Source organism: Mustelus asterias, unplaced genomic scaffold (genome assembly GCF_964213995.1).
Source record: "Mustelus asterias unplaced genomic scaffold, sMusAst1.hap1.1 HAP1_SCAFFOLD_3814, whole genome shotgun sequence".
Lineage (NCBI taxonomy): Eukaryota > Metazoa > Chordata > Chondrichthyes > Carcharhiniformes > Triakidae > Mustelus > Mustelus asterias.
The window spans coordinates 891-17,373 of record NW_027593759.1 but is presented as its reverse complement, the minus strand read 5'-3'; the positions used below and the strand labels follow the sequence as shown (position 1 = coordinate 17,373).

Genomic DNA, 16,483 nt, shown 5'->3' with positions numbered 1-16,483 from the left:
TCACTAGATTGATTCCAGAGATGAGGGGGTTTGTCGGATGGAGAGAGATTGAACAGTTTAGGCCGATACTCTCTGGAATTTAGAAGAATGAGGGGAGATCAAATTGAGGTCTACAAGATGATGAAAGGTTATGGATAAAGTAGACGTGGAGCGGATGCTTCCTCTTGTGGGACATTCTAGGACGAGAGGTCACAGTCTGAGGATAAGAGGCAGCAAGTTTAAAACAGAGTTGGAGGAGAAACTACTTCTCCCAAAGGGGTTGTGAATCTGTGGAATTCGCTGCCCCAAAGTGCGGTGGATTCTGGGACAGGGAGTACATTTAAGGAGGAGTTAGACAGATATTTAATCGGTAATGGGTTGAAGGGTTATGGGGGAGAAGGCAGGAGAATGGGGATGAGGTGCATATCAGCCATGATCGAATGGCGGAGCAGACTCGATGGGCCAAATGGCCTCATTCTGCTCCCCTATCTTATGAACTTATGACTCTTACTGGGGTGCAGGTCCCAGGTCCCTAACCTTCCAGCATTGGGAACCCCCTCGTTTTCCCCCCAGCACAGAAAAGCTGGAACTCCCACCAACTCCCGGCTTTGTACAGTGACTGCACGGACTGAGGAAGTGACAGGGATGTGATCCGTGCAAATACAATTCAGTGCTTTATTTCGAGAGTTAACCGCCCCACACCCCACCCGCAATAAAACTGTGCGTATCAATTCTTAATTTAATAAAAATATAGTCTCCGATTCTGTACACATTGTTAAATAAGAAATAAATACAAATCTGTGAAATGAAAAGATAATAAGTGAGTGGCATCGGTGTGAGGTTCGTGCTGGGCCTTGCTGCAACTTGTCCAGTGTCTCTCGGGCAGCCCACGCAGGCAAACACCTTCTCCCTGTGCTGTGACCACGGGCCGACCTTCCATCTGTTAGCACAAAACACAACACACCGCAGGTTAAATACAGGAACGGGAGGCCATTCAGCCCCTCCAGCCTGTCCCCCCCCCCCCCCAAACCACCCTTGGCCACATGTCCCACAATGCCATGGAGTTTAAGAGCCATGGGGTTATGCTGCAACTGTACAGGACCTTGGTGAGACCACATTTGGAATATTGTGTGCCGTTCTGGTCACCTCACTATAAGAAGGATGTGGAAGTGCTGGAAAGAGTGCAGAGGAGATTTACCAGGATGCTTCCTGGTTTGGAGGGTAGGTCTTATGAGGAAAGGTTGAGGGAGCTAGGGCTGTTCTCTCTGGAGCGGAGGAGGCTGAGGGGAGACTTAATAGAGGTTTATAAAATGATGAAGGGGATAGATAGAGTGAACGTTCAAAGACTATTTCCTCGGGTGGATGGAGCTATTACAAGGGGGCATAACTATAGGGCTCGTGGTGGGAGATACAGGAAGGATATCAGAGGTAGGTTCTTTACGCAGAGAGTGGTTGGGGTGTGGAATGGACTGCCTGCAGTGATAGTGGAGTCAGACACTTTAGGAACATTTAAGCGGTTATTGGATAGGCACATGGAGCACACCAGGATGATAGGGAGTGGGATAGCTTGATCTCGGTTTCAGATAAAGCTCGGCACAACATCGTGGGCCGAAGGGCCTGTTCTGTGCTGTACTGTTCTATGTTCTAAACATCTGTCCGGCCACGTTGTAAACTGACAGCGGACACGGTATCGCTAAGGTGGCAGAGAATTCCGAACTTCCAGTAACCCGGGCGAGGACAAGCCTTTCCGTATTCAAATCCTGACAAGCCAATCCTGTGCGCGCCTGATTCTCATTGAGGGAAAGATCCCAGACTCACCCGATTACATAAGAACCAGGAGCAGGAGTGGGCCATCTGGCCCCTCGAGCCTGCTCCGCCATTCAATAAGATCATGGCTGATCTTTTCGTGGACTCAGCGCCACTTACCCGCCCGCTCACCATAACCCTTAATTCCTTTACTGTTCAAAAATCTATCTATCATTGCCTTAAAAATGTTCATTGAGGTAACCTTCACTGGGCAGGGAATTCCACAGATTCACAACCCTTTGTGTGAAGAAGTTCCTCCTCAACTCAGGCCTAAATCTGCTCCCCCTTAAAGTTTTTAGGTGTCCAGATCACCAACAACCTGTCCTGGTCCCCCCCATGCCGACACTATAGTTAAGAAGCCTCCAGCCTCCTGGAATACCTGAATCCACGACAGTCTGCCGGCCATCGTAACAAGTCCACAGCAGACGCCATCTCCCTGGCCCGACACTCAACCCTGGAACACCTAGATAACAAGGACACCGATGACAGACTCCTATTTATTAACTACAGCTCAGCCTTCAACACTATTATTCCCACGAAACTCATCTCCAAACTCCATGGCCTGGGCCTCGGCTCCTCCCTCTGCGACTGGATCCTGAACTTCCGAACCCACAGACCACAATCAGTAAGGATAGGCAACAACACCTCCTCCACGATCATCCTCAACACCGGTGCCCCACAAGGCTGTGTTCTCGGCCCCCTACTATACTCCTTATACACCTCTGACTGTGTGGCCAAATTCCCCTCCAATTTGATCTTCAGGTTTGCTGACGACACCACTGTAGTGGGTCGGATCTCAAACAATGATGAGACAGAGTACAGGAATGAGATAGAGAATCTGGTGAACTGGAGCAGCAACAATAATCTCTCCCCAATGTCAACAAAACAAAGGAGATTGTCACCGACTTCAGGAAGCGTAAAGGAGAACATGCCCCTGTCTACATCAACGGGGACGAAGTAGAAAGTGTCGAGAGCTTTACGTTTTTCGGTGTCCAGATCACCAACAACCTGTCCTGGTCCCCCCACGCCGACACTATAGTTAAGAAAGCCCCACCAATGCCTCTACTTTCTCAGAAGACTAAGGAAATTTGGCATGTCAGCTCCGACTCTCACCAACTTTTACAGATGCCCCATAGAAAGCATTCTTTCTGGTTGTATCACAGCTTGGTCTGGGGCTCCTGCTCTGCCCAAGACTGCAAGGAACTACAAACATTTGTGAATGTAGCCCAATCCATCACGCAACCCAGCCTCCCATCCATTGACTCTGTCTACACTTCCCACTGCCTCGGAAAAAGCAGCCAGCATAATCAAGGACCCCACGCACCCCGGACATTCTCTCTTCCACCTTCTTCCGTCGGGAAAAAGACACAAAAGTCGGAGGTCACGTAGCAACCGACTCAAGAACAGCTTCTTCCCTGCTGCTGTCAGACTTTTGAATGGACCTACCTCGCATTAAGTTGATCTTTCTCTACACCCTAGCTATGACTCACTGCAATCTGCACTCTCTCATTTCCTTCTCTATGAACGGTATGCTTTGTCTGTGTAGCGCGCAAGAAACAATACTTTTCACTGTATACTAATACATGACAATTATAAATCAAATCAAAATCAAACCTTATTTTGAGGCCATGCCCCCGGGTTCTACTTTCACCCGCCAGTGGAAACAACCTCTCTGCTTCTATCTTATCGACTCCTTTAATATGTTTCTATAAGATCACACAAGGGACTGTCCCTGCTCACCACCCCTCACCGCCCAGTATCCCTGAGAGACTGTACCCCCAAAACCCGCACCCATCTCCCAGTATCCCAGTGGGAATGGGACCGGTCCCCAGGTGACCCTGTGAGAATGGGCCCACTCCCCGGGTGTCGCTGCGGGAATGGGCCCTCTCACCGGGTGTCCCTGCGGGAATGGGCCCTCTCACCGGGTGTCCCTGCGGGAATGGGCCCTCTCCCCGGGTGCCCCTGTGGGAATGGGCCCTCTCCCCGGGTGTCCCTGCGGGAATGGGCCCTCTCCCCGGGTGTCCCTGTGGGAATGGGCCCTCTCCCCGGGTGTCCCTGTGGGGATGGGCCCTCTCCCCGGGTGTCCCTGTGGGAATGGGCCCTCTCCCCGGGTGTCCCTGTGGGAATGGGCCCTCTCCCCGGGTGTCCCTGTGGGGATGGGCCCTCTCCCCGGGTGTCCCTGTGGGGATGGGCCCTCTCCCCGGGTGTCCCTGTGGGGATGGGCCCTCTCCCCGGGTGTCCCTGCGGGAATGGGCCCTCTCCCCGGGTGTCCCTGTGAGAATGGGCCCACTCCCCGGGTGGCCCTGCGGGGATGGGCCCACTCCCCGGGTGGCCCTGTGGGGATGGGCCCTCTCCCCGGGTGGCCCTGCGGGAATGGGCCCTCTCCCCGGGTGTCCCTGTGGGAATGGGCCCTCTCCCCGCGTGTCCCTGTGGGGATGGGCCCTCTCCCCGGGTTTCCCTGTGAGAATGACCCTTACTCGGGAACCCACACCCTCTGGGAGTCAGGCCTGTCCAATCCAACTCCTGAATGAATGGAAAGGTGCAGTGGACATTACATTACTCACTGGAGCAGGGGGGTCCAGATCAAAGTGGATCACAACTGATTCCGTCATCGTCTTAGAAAAAGGCCGGCTTTTCAATGTTCACTTCTTCATCCTGTGATCGGGGCGAGACAGAGTCACAAACGGTCAGTGTGTGTGGGACCCGTACCCCAGTGAGAGTCAGTGTGTGTGGGACCCGTACCCCAGTGAGAGTCAGTGTGTGTGGGACCCGTACCCCAGTGAGAGTCAGTGTGTGTGGGACCCGTACCCCAGTGAGAGTCAGTGTGTGTGGGACCTGTACCCCAGTGAGAGTCAGTGTGTGTGGGACCTGTACCCCAGTGAGTGTCAGTGTGTGTGGAACCCATACCCCAGTGAGAGTCAGTGTGTGTGGGACCTGTACCCCAGTGAGAGTCAGTGTGTGTGGAACCCGTACCCCAGTGAGAGTCAGTGTGTGTGGGACCCGTACCCCAGTGAGAGTCAGTGTGTGTGGGACCCGTACCCCAGTGAGAGTCAGTGTGTGTGGAACCCATACCCCAGTGAGAGTCAGTGTGTGTGGGACCCGTACCCCAGTGAGAGTCAGTGTGTGTGGAACCCGTACCCCAGTGAGAGTCAGTGTGTGTGGAACCCGTACCCCAGTGAGAGTCAGTGTGTGTGGAACCCGTACCCCAGTGAGAGTCAGTGTGTGTGGAACCCGTACCCCAGTGAGAGTCAGTGTGTGTGGGACCCGTACCCCAGTGAGAGTCAGTGTGTGTGGAACCCGTACCCCAGTGAGAGTCAGTGTGTGTGGGACCCGTACCCCAGTGAGTCAGTGTGTGTGGAACCCGTACCCCAGTGAGAGTCAGTGTGTGAGGGACCCGTACCCCAGTGAGAGTCAGTGTGTGTGGAACCCATACCCCAGTGAGAGTCAGTGTGTGTGGGACCCGTACCCCAGTGAGAGTCAGTGTGTGTGGGACCCGTACCCCAGTGAGAGTCAGTGTGTGTGGAACCCGTACCCCAGTGAGAGTCAGTGTGTGTGGAACCCGTACCCCAGTGAGAGTCAGTGTGTGTGGAACCCGTACCCCAGTGAGAGTCAGTGTGTGTGGATCCCGTACCCCAGTGAGAGTCAGTGTGTGTGGAACCCGTACCCCAGTGAGAGTCAGTGTGTGTGGAACCCGTACCCCAGTGAGAGTCAGTGTGTGTGGAACCCGTACCCCAGTGAGAGTCAGTGTGTGTGGAACCCGTACCCCAGGGAGAGACAGTGTGTGTGGAACCCGTACCCCAGTGAGAGTCAGTGTGTGTGGGACCCGTACCCCAGTGAGAGTCAGTGTGTGTGGAACCCATACCCCAGTGAGAGTCAGTGTGTGTGGGACCCGTACCCCAGTGAGAGTCAGTGTGTGTGGAACCCGTACCCCAGTGAGAGTCAGTGTGTGTGGAACCCGTACCCCAGTGAGAGTCAGTGTGTGTGGAACCCGTACCCCAGTGAAAGTCAGTGTGTGTGGAACCCGTACCCCAGTGAGAGTCAGTGTGTGTGGAACCCGTACCCCAGTGAGAGTCAGTGTGTGTGGGACCCGTTCCCCAGTGAGAGTCAGTGTGTGTGGGACCCGTACCCCAGTGAGAGTCAGTGTGTGTGGGAACCGTACCCCAGTGAGAGTCAGTGTGTGTGGAACCCATACCCCAGTGAGAGTCAGTGTGTGTTGAACCCATACCCAAGTGAGAGTCAGTGTGTGTGGAACCCGTACCCCAGTGAGAGTCAGTGTGTGTGGAACCCGTACCCCAGTGAGAGTCAGTGTGTGTGGGACCCGTACCCCAGTGAGAGTCAGTGTGTGTGGGACCCGTACCCCAGTGAGAGTCAGTGTGTGTGGGACCCGTACCCCAGTGAGAGTCAGTACGTGTGTGGAACCCGTACCCCAGTGAGAGTCAGTGTGTGTGGGACCTGTACCCCAGTGAGAGTCAGTGCGTGTGTGGGAGTTAACAGAATAGAATTGGAATAGAAGTCACTCACCCAGTCCACGTTGAGCGAGCAGGGGCTGCAGCTCCTGTGACCCTCATCATTCTCCCTCTCCGGGGAGTGGGCCGCTTTCTGGGATCGACATGGCAGTGTCTGACCTTCGTCCATTCGCAGCGCCATCATCTCATTGCGTAAGAGTTGCAGGGCAAATTCCTGAACAAGGAGAGAGAGGGGAGAGCGCGGGCTGTCACTCACTGCTCACTCCGTCACTCTCTCCCTGCTCCACTCCCCACTCAATCTCAGCCTGACAGCCTCTTCCTGTCCCGTCCAACACAGCGCACAGGAACCACACTCGGGTATGGAATGAGCTGCTGGAGGAAGTGGTTATGGCAGGGACATTTAAGAGGCCTTCGGACAGATACATGGATGGGAAAGGTTTAGAGGGATCTGGGCCAAATGCAGGCAAATGGGGTTAGTTTAGATGGTCTTCTTGGTCGGTGTGGACCAGTTTGGGCCGAAGGGCCAGTCTCCGTCCCGTAGATTCTATTAAAAGCCAAATTTAAAATTCAATTGAATCCAATTCGTGGTCACAACAAGAGACCTGGGCGGCACAGTGGCACAGTGGGTTAGCACTGCTGCCTCACAGCGCCAGGGACCCGGGTTCGATTCCCGGCTCGGGTCACTGTCTGTGCGGAGTCTGCACGTTCTCCCCGTGTCTGCGTGGGTTTCCTCCGGGTGCTCCGGTTTCCTCCCACAGTCCAAAAGATATGCTGGTTAGGGTGCATTGACCCGAATAGGTGCCGGAGTGTGGCCACTAGAGGATTTTCACAGTAACTTCATTGCAGTGTTAATGTAAGCCGACTTGTGACTAATAAGTAACCAAACTAAAGCTATGCCCTCTAGTTCTCGATTCGCCAACCCTGGGAAATAGACTGAGTGCATTCACCCTATCCTTGCCTCATGATCTTATAAACCTCGACAACATCTCCCCTCAGTCTCCTACGCTCCAAAGAGAAAAGGCCTCGCCTGTCCCATCTCTCCCTATAACTCAGTCCCTTCAGTCCTGGCAACATCCTTGAAAATTTCTTCTGCGCTCTCTCCAGTTTAATAACATCCTTCCGACGGCAAGGCGATCCAAACTGAACACAAGGTGCGGCCTCACCAGCGTCCTGTACAACTGCAACATAACCTCCCAACTTCTACACTCAGTGCCCTGACTGATGAAGGCCAGTGCACCAAAAGTCTTCCTCCCCGTCCCGCCCACCCCGTCCTCACCGCCCCGTCCTCACCGCCCCGTCCTCATTGCCCCGCCCTCCCTGTCCTCGCCGCCCCGCCCCGCCCGCCCCGTCCCGCCCGCACTGTCCTCACTGCCCCGCCCACCCCGTCCCGCCCGCACTGTCCTCACCGCCCCGTCCTCCCTGCCCAGTTCGCCCCGCCCGCCCCGTCCTCACTGCCCTATCTACCCCATCTTCACTGCCCTGTCTACCCCATCTTCACCGCACTGTCTACCCCATCTTCACCGCCCTGTCTACCCCATCTTCACCGCCCTGTCTACCCCATCTTCACTGCCCTGTCTACCCCATCTTCACTCCCCTGTCTACCGCATCTTCACCGCCCTATCTTCACCGCCCTGTCTACCCCATCTTCATTCCCCTGTCTACCCCATCTTCACCGCCCTGTCTACCCCATCTTCATTCCCCTGTCTACCCCATCTTCACCGCCCTGTCTACCCCATCTTCACCGCCCTGTCTACCCTATCTTCACCGCCCTGTCTACCCCATCTTCACTCCCCTGTCTACCCCATCTTCACCGCCCTGTCTACCCCATCTTCACCGCCCTGTCGACCCCATCTTCACTCCCCTGTCTACCCCATCTTCACCGCCCTGTCTACCCCATGTTCACCGCCCTGTCTATCCCATCTTCACCGCCCTGTCTACCCTATCTTCACTGCCCTGTCTACCCCATCTTCACTCCCCTGTCTACCCCATCTTCACCGCCCTGTCGACCCCATCTTCACTGCCCTGTCTACCCCATCTTCACTCCCCTGTCTACCCCATCTTCACCGCCCTGTCGACCCCATCTTCACTGCCCTGTCTACCCCATCTTCACCGCCCTGTCTACCCCATGTTCACCGCCCTGTCTATCCCATCTTCACTGCCCTGTCTACCCCATCTTCACTGCCCTGTCTACCCCATCTTCACCGCCCTGTCGACCCCATCTTCACTGCCCTATCTTCACTGCCCTGTCTACCCCATCTTCACTCCCCTGTCTACCCCATCTTCATTCCCCTGTCTACCCCATCTTCACTGCCCTGTCTGCCCCATGTTCACCGCCCTGTCTACCCTATCTTCACTGCCCTATCTTCACTGCCCTGTCTACCCCATCTTCACTGCCCTGTCTACCCCATCTTCACTGCCCTGTCTGCCCCATGTTCACCGCCCTGTCTACCCTATCTTCACTGCCCTGTCTACCCTATCTTCACTGCCCTGTCTACCCCATCTTCACTCCCCTGTCTACCCCATCTTCATTCCCCTGTCTACCCCATCTTCACCGCCCTGTCTACCCCATCTTCACTGCCCTGTCTACCCCATCTTCACTGCCCTGTCTACCCCATCTTCACCGTCCTGTCGACCCCATCTTCACCGCCCTGTCTACCCCATCTTCACCGCCCTGTCTACCCCATCTTCACCGCCCTGTCTACCCCATCTTCACTGCCCTGTCTACCCCATCTTCACTGCCCTGTCTACCCCATCTTCACCGCCCTGTCTACCCCATCTTCACCGCCCTGTCTACCCCATCTTCACTGCCCTGTCTACCCCATCTTCACTCCCCTGTCTACCCCATCTTCACCGCCCTGTCTACCCCATCTTCACCGCCCTGTCTACCCTATCTTCACTGCCCTGTCTACCCCATCTTCACTGCCCTGTCTACCCTATCTTCACTGCCCTGTCTACCCCATCTTCACCGCCCTGTCTACCCTATCTTCACTGCCCTGTCTACCCTATCTTCACTGCCCTATCTTCACTGCCCTGTCTACCCCATCTTCACTCCCCTGTCTACCCCATCTTCATTCCCCTGTCTACCCCATCTTCACTGCCCTGTCTACCCCATCTTCACTCCCCTGTCTACCCCATCTTCATTCCCCTGTCTACCCCATCTTCACCGCCCTGTCTACCCTATCTTCACTGCCCTGTCTACCCTATCTTCACTGCCCTATCTTCACTGCCCTGTCTACCCCATCTTCACTCCCCTGTCTACCCCATCTTCACCGCCCTGTCTACCCCATCTTCACTGCCCTGTCTACCCTATCTTCACTGCCCTGTCTACCCTATCTTCACTGCCCTGTCTACCCCATCTTCACTCCCCTGTCTACCCCATCTTCATTCCCCTGTCTACCCCATCTTCACCGCCCTGTCTACCCCATCTTCACCGCCCTGTCTACCCCATCTTCACCGCCCTGTCTACCCCATCTTCACTGCCCTGTCTACCCCATCTTCACCGCCCTGTCTACCCCATCTTCACTCCCCTGTCTACCCCATCTTCACTGCCCTGTCTACCCCATCTTCACCGCCCTGTCTACCCCATCTTCACTGCCCTGTCTACCCTATCTTCACTGCCCTGTCTACCCTATCTTCACTGCCCTATCTTCACTGCCCTGTCTACCCCATCTTCACTCCCCTGTCTACCCCATCTTCATTCCCCTGTCTACCCCATCTTCACCGCCCTGTCTACCCCATCTTCACCGCCCTGTCTACCCCATCTTCACTCCCCTGTCTACCCCATCTTCACCGCCCTGTCTACCCTATCTTCACTGCCCTGTCTACCCTATCTTCACTGCCCTGTCTACCCCATCTTCACCGCCCTGTCTACCCCATCTTCACCGCCCTGTCTACCCCATCTTCACCGCCCTGTCTACCCCATCTTCACTGCCCTGTCTACCCCATCTTCACCGCCCTGTCGACCCCATCTTCACCGCCCTGTCTACCCCATCTTCACCGTCCTGTCTACCCCATCTTCACTCCCCTGTCTACCCGATCTTCACCGCCCTGTCTACCCCATCTTCCCTCTGTGGGATGGGGAGGGGTTTGAGGGTGACCCCCTGACCTGCGGAATCCAGTGAGGTACCAAGGCAGTGTTTGTACCATGTGATCAATCCAGAACACCCTGGTCTGAACCTTCATTGAGGAGGCAACAGCCGAGTGGCATTGTCACTGGACTAGTAATCCAGAGACCCAGGTTAATGCCCAGGAGATCCGGATTCAAATCCCACCCTGCCAGATGGTGAAATTTGAATTCTATAGAAATCAGGAATTAAGAATCTACTGATCACCCATTGTCGATTGTTGGAAAAACCCACCTGGTTCCTTAATGTCCCCTTTCGGGAAGGAAATCTGCCATTCTTACCCCGGTCTGGCCTACATGTGACTCCAGACTTCATAGAACATAGAACATAGAACATTACAGCGCAGAACAGGCCCTTCGGCCCACGATGTTGCACCGACCAGTTAAAAAAAAAAACTGTGACCCTCCAACCTAAACCAATTTCTTTTTGTCCATGAACCTATCTACGGATCTCTTAAACGCCCCCAAACTAGGCGCATTTACTACTGATGCTGGCAGGGCATTCCAATCCCTCACCACCCTCTGGGTAAAGAACCTACCCCTGACATCGGTTCTATAACTACCCCCCCTCAATTTAAAGCCATGCCCCCTCGTGCTGGATTTCTCCATCAGAGGAAAAAGGCTATCACTATCCACCCTATCTAAACCTCTAATCATCTTATATGTTTCAATAAGATTCCCTCTTAGCCGCCGCCTTTCCAGCGAAAACAATCCCAAATCCCTCAGCCTCTCCTCATAGGATCTCCCCTCCATACCAGGCAACATCCTGGTAAACCTCCTCTGCACCCTCTCCAAAGCCTCCACATCCTTCCTGTAATGTGGGGACCAGAACTGCACACAGTACTCCAAATGCGGCCGCACCAGAGTTGTGTACAGTTGCAACATAACGCTACGACTCCTAAATTCAATCCCCCTACCAATAAACGCCAAGACACCATATGCCTTCTTAACAACCTTATCTACTTGATTCCCAACTTTCAGGGATCTATGCACACATACACCTAGATCCCTCTGCTCTTCCACACTATTCAAAGTCCTCCCGTTAGCCCTATACTCAACACATCTGTTATTCCGACCAAAGTGAATTACCTCACACTTCTCCGCATTAAACTCCATCCGCCACCTCTCGGCCCAACTTTGCAACCTGTCTAAGTCTTCCTGCAAACTACGACACCCTTCCTCACTGTCTACCACACCACCGACTTTGGTGTCATCAGCAAATTTGCTAATCCACCCAACTATACCCTCATCCAGATCATTAATAAATATTACAAACAGGAAGCGTAAAGGAGAGCATGCCCCTGTCTACATCAAGGCGTACCAAATAGAAATGGTCGAGAGCTTCATGTTTCTAGGTGTCCAGATCACCAACAACCTGTCCTGGTCCCCCCATGCCGACACTATAGTTACGAAAGCCCCACCAACACCTCTACTTTCTCAGAAGACTAAGGAAATTTGGCATGTCAGCTACGACTCTCACCAACTTTTACAGATGCACCATAGAAAGCATTCTTTCTGGGTGTATCACAGCTTGGTCTGGGGCTCCTGCTCTGCCCAAGACCACAAGGAACTACAAAGAGTCGTGAATGTAGCCCAATCCATCACGCAAACCAGCCTCCCATCCATTGACTCTGTCTACACTTCCCGCTGCCTCGGGGAAAAGCAGCCAGCATAATTAAGGACCCCACGTACCCCGGACATTCCCTCTTCCACCTTCTTCCATCGGGAAAAAGATACAAAAGTCTGAGGTCACGAACCAAGCGACTCAAGAACAGCTTCTTCCCTGCTGCTGTCAGACTTTTGAATGGACCTACCTCACATTAAGTTGATCTTTCTCTACACCCGAGCTATGACTGTAACACTACATTCTGCACCCTCTCCTTTCCTTCTCTATGAATGGTATGCTTTGTCTGTATAGCGCGCAAGAAACAATACTTTTCACTGTATGTTGATGCATGTGACAATAATAAATCAAATCAAAGACCCACGGCAATGTGGTTGACTCTTAAATACCCTTAGGGATGGGCAATAAATGCTGGCCCAGCCAGCGACGCCCATGTCCCATGAACGAATAAATTAATAAAATTGCCACCGAGCATTTTGATGGAGGGATCTCCTCCCCATCGCACTCACCTCATCCTGTACCACCTGAGCCCGTTTCTCATCTCTCCTCACCTTCTGGAGTCGCGCCTTCTGCAGGATGATGATTGAAAATGCGTTAAATCCAAAGAAACCTTTCATTTTCCCAATTCCGCCCCCCCTCCCCCCCAACCCCACCCTCCCCCACCCTCACACAGGGGCACTCTACGCCCAGTTCATTAGCCCAGGGAGTGAATTTCTGAGGACTATTCAAAGGGCATCACAGACTAAAGATTAAAGTTGATGTATTATTTGTGGCACAAGTAGGGCGGCATGGTGGCACAGTGGTCAGCACTCCTGCCTCACAGCGCCAGTGGTCCAGGTTCAAATCCAGCCTCGGGTCACTGTCTGTGTGGAGTTTGCACGTTCTCCCCGTGTCGGCGTGGGTTTTCTCCGGGTGCTCCAGTTTTCTCCAACAGTCCGAAAGATGTGTGGGTTAGGGTGGATTGGCCATGCTAAATTGTCCCTTAGTGCCCAAAGATGTGCGGGTTAGGGTGGATTGGCCATGCTAAATTGTCCCTTAGTGCCCAAAGATGTGCAGGTTAGGTGGATTGGTCATGCTAAATTGTCCCTTAGTGCCCAAAGATGTGCGGGTTAGGGTGGATTGGTCATGCTAAATTGCCCCTCGTGACAGGGGGATTAGCAGGGTAAGTATGTGGGGTTATGGGGATAGGGTCTGGGTGGGATTGTGGTCGGTGCACAGACTCGATGGGCCAAATGGCCTCCTTCTGCACTGTAGGATTCTCTGATTCTAAGTAGGCTTACATTAACACTGCAACGAAGTTACTGTGAAAATCCTCTCGTCGCCACACTCCGGCATCTGTTCGGGTTACACTGAGGGAAAATTTAGCATCTAACCAGCACGTCTTTCGGACTGCGGGAGGAAACCGGAGCACCCGGAGGAAACCCACGCAGACACGGGGAGAACGTGCAGTCTCCACACAGACAGGGACCCAAGGCCGGGAATCGAACCCGGGTCCCTGGCGCTGTGAGGCAGCAGCGCTAACCCACTGTGCCACCCGTCCTGTCCTTACAGAGTCAGTGCCTCAGAGTCCTCGCCCATTCACATCTCACAGCGGGAGGCGATGGCCTTGTGGGAATATTGCTGGACTATTAATCCAGAAATCATGTTCTGGGGAACCGGGCTGCTTTGTCCTGGATGGTGTCGAGCTTCTTGAGTGTTGTTGGAGCTTAACTTTAACTCTATTTACATGGGTACGATGGAGATAGAGGGATATGGGCCAAATGCGGGCAATTCGGATTAGTTTAGGAGTTTAAAAAAAAGGGCAGCATGGACGGTGGCACAGTAGCACAGTGGGTTAGCACTGCTGCTTCACAGCTCCAGGGTCCTGGGTTCGATTCCCGGCTCGGGTCACTGTCTGTGTGGAGTCTGCACATTCTCCCCGTGTCTGCGTGGGTTTCCTCCGGGTGCTCCGGTTTCCTCCCACAGTCCAAAGATGTGCTGGTTAGGTTGATTGGCCATGCTAAAATTGCCCCTTAGTGTCCTGGGATGCGTAGATTAGAGGGATTGGTGGGTAAAATATGTAGGGATATGGGGGTAGGGCCTGGGTGGGATTGTGGTCGGTGCAGACTCGATGGGCCGAATGGCCTCTTTCTGTACTGTAGGGTTTCTATGATTTCTATGGACAAGTTGGGCCGAAGGGCCTGTTTCCATGATGTAAACCTCTCGGACTCTCTTAAACCTTAACTTTTAACTTTAACTTTAAAACCATAAACCCTGGACTATTAATCCAGAAACTCAGCTAATGTTCTGGGGGACCCCGGGTTCGAATCCCGCCACGGCAGACGGTGGAATTTGAATTCAATAAAAAATATCTGGGATTAAGAATCGACTGATGACCCATTGTCGGAAAAACCCATCTGGTTCCTTTAGGGAAGGAAATCTGCCGTCCTTACCCGGTCTGGCCTACATGTGACTCCAGAGCCACAGCCAATGTGGTTGACTCTCAACTGCCCTCCAAGGGCAACTAGGGATGGGCAATAAATGCTGGTCCAGCCAGCGACGCCCATGTCCCAGGAATGAATAAAATGAAAAATAAAGCCAGTGGAACTGAGGCCAAACCCCTCGCACTGCCCAATGGGGGCTCACGTAGACTGCAGCGAGAGCTGTCATGTGCTGCACAGCTTTACACGGGGGGGGGGGGGGGGGGTGGGGGGAGTTCAGCACAGAAACAGGCCATTCAGCCCATCCAGCACATGGTGTGATACTACATAGCACTGTGACAGAGTCAGAGAGAGGGGTCACAGAGAGAGAGTGAAATGTATCACAGCCACAGGGGAATGAGAGAGATAGAGTCGGGGGGGAAGAGACGGGGGGGTGGGGGGGGGAAGAGACGGGGGGGTGGGGGGGGAAAGAGACGGGGGGGTGGGGAGGGAAAGAGACGGGGGGGGTGGGGGGGGAAAGAGACAGGGGGGTGGGGAAGAGACGGGGGGGTGGGGGGGGGAAGAGACGGGTGGGGGGAAGAGACGGGGGGGGGGGGAAGAGACGGGGGGGGGAAGAGACGGGGGGGGGAAGAGACGGGGGGGGGAAGAGACGGGGGGGGGGAAGAGACGGGGGGGGGAAGAGACGGGGGGGGGAAGAGACGGGGGGGGGAAGAGACGGGGGGGGGAAGAGACGGGGGGGGGGGGAAGAGACGGGGGGGGAAGAGACGGGGGGGAAGAGACGGGGGGGGGGAAGAGACGGGGGGGGGGAAAGAGACGGGGGGGGGAAAGAGACGGGGGGGGGAAGAGACGGGGGGGGGAAGAGACGGGGGGGGGGGAAGAGACGGGGGGGGGGGGAAGAGACGGGGGGGGGGGAAGAGACGGGGGGGGGGGGAAGAGACGGGGGGGGGGGAAGAGACGGGGGGGGGGAAGAGACGGGGGGGGGGAAGAGACGGGGGGGGGGAAGAGACGGGGGGGGGGGGAAGAGACGGGGGGGGGGGGAAGAGACGGGGGGGGAAGAGACGGGGGGGGGAAGAGACGGGGGGGGGGAAGAGACGGGGGGGGAAGAGACGGGGGGGGGAAGAGACGGGGGGGGGAAGAGACGGGGGGGGAAGAGACGGGGGGGGGAAGAGACGGGGGGGGGAAGAGACGGGGGGGGGAAGAGACGGGGGGGGGAAGAGACGGGGGGGGGAAGAGACGGGGGGGGAAGAGACGGGGGGGGAGAAGAGACGGGGGGGGGAAGAGACGGGGGGGGGGAAGAGACGGGGGGGGGAAGAGACGGGGGGGGGGAAGAGACGGGGGGGGGAAGAGACGGGGGGGGGGAAGAGACGGGGGGGGGGAAGAGACGGGGGGGGGGAAGAGACGGGGGGGGGGAAGAGACGGGGGGGGGGAAGAGACGGGGGGGGGGAAGAGACGGGGGGGGGGAAGAGACGGGGGGGGGGAAGAGACGGAGGGGGGAAGAGACGGGGGGGGCGGAAGAGACGGGGGGGGCGGAAGAGACGGGGGGGGGGGAAGAGACGGGGGGGGGGGAAGAGACGGGGGGGGGGGAAGAGACGGGGGGGGGGAAGAGACGGGGGGGGGGAAGAGACGGGGGGGGGGCAAGAGACGGGGGGGGGGAAGAGACGGGGGGGGGGAAGAGACGGGGGGGGGAAGAGACGGGGGGGGGGAAGAGACGGGGGGGGGGAAGAGACGGGGGGGGGGAAGAGACGGGGGGGGGGAAGAGACGGGGGGGGGGGAAGAGACGGGGGGGGGGAAGAGACGGGGGGGGGGAAGAGACGGGGGGGAGAAGAGACGGGGGGGAGAAGAGACGGGGGGGGAAGAGACGGGGGGGGGAAGAGACGGGGGGGGGGGAAGAGACGGGGGGGGGGAAGAGACGGGGGGGGGGAAGAGACGGGGGGGGGAAGAGACGGGGGGGGGAAGAGACGGGGGAGGGGAAGAGACGGGGGAGGGGAAGAGACGGGGGAGGGAAGAGACGGGGGAGGGGAAGAGACGGGGGAGGGGAAGAGACGGGGGAGGGGAAGAGACGGGG

At 55.9% G+C, this 16,483-nt stretch overlaps 1 long non-coding RNA gene across 1 annotated transcript; it reads right to left on the bottom strand.

Annotated features, from left to right (window-relative positions):
- Positions 1-702: 702 nt before the first annotated feature.
- LOC144490795 (uncharacterized) lies at positions 703-12,573 on the bottom strand. The gene is made up of 4 exons (XR_013497345.1): positions 12,508-12,573; positions 6,307-6,465; positions 4,350-4,440; positions 703-919 (listed from the first exon to the last, which is right to left on the bottom strand). It is a non-coding gene; the product is annotated as an uncharacterized LOC144490795 (long non-coding RNA).
- Between the last annotated feature and the right edge of the window lie 3,910 nt (positions 12,574-16,483).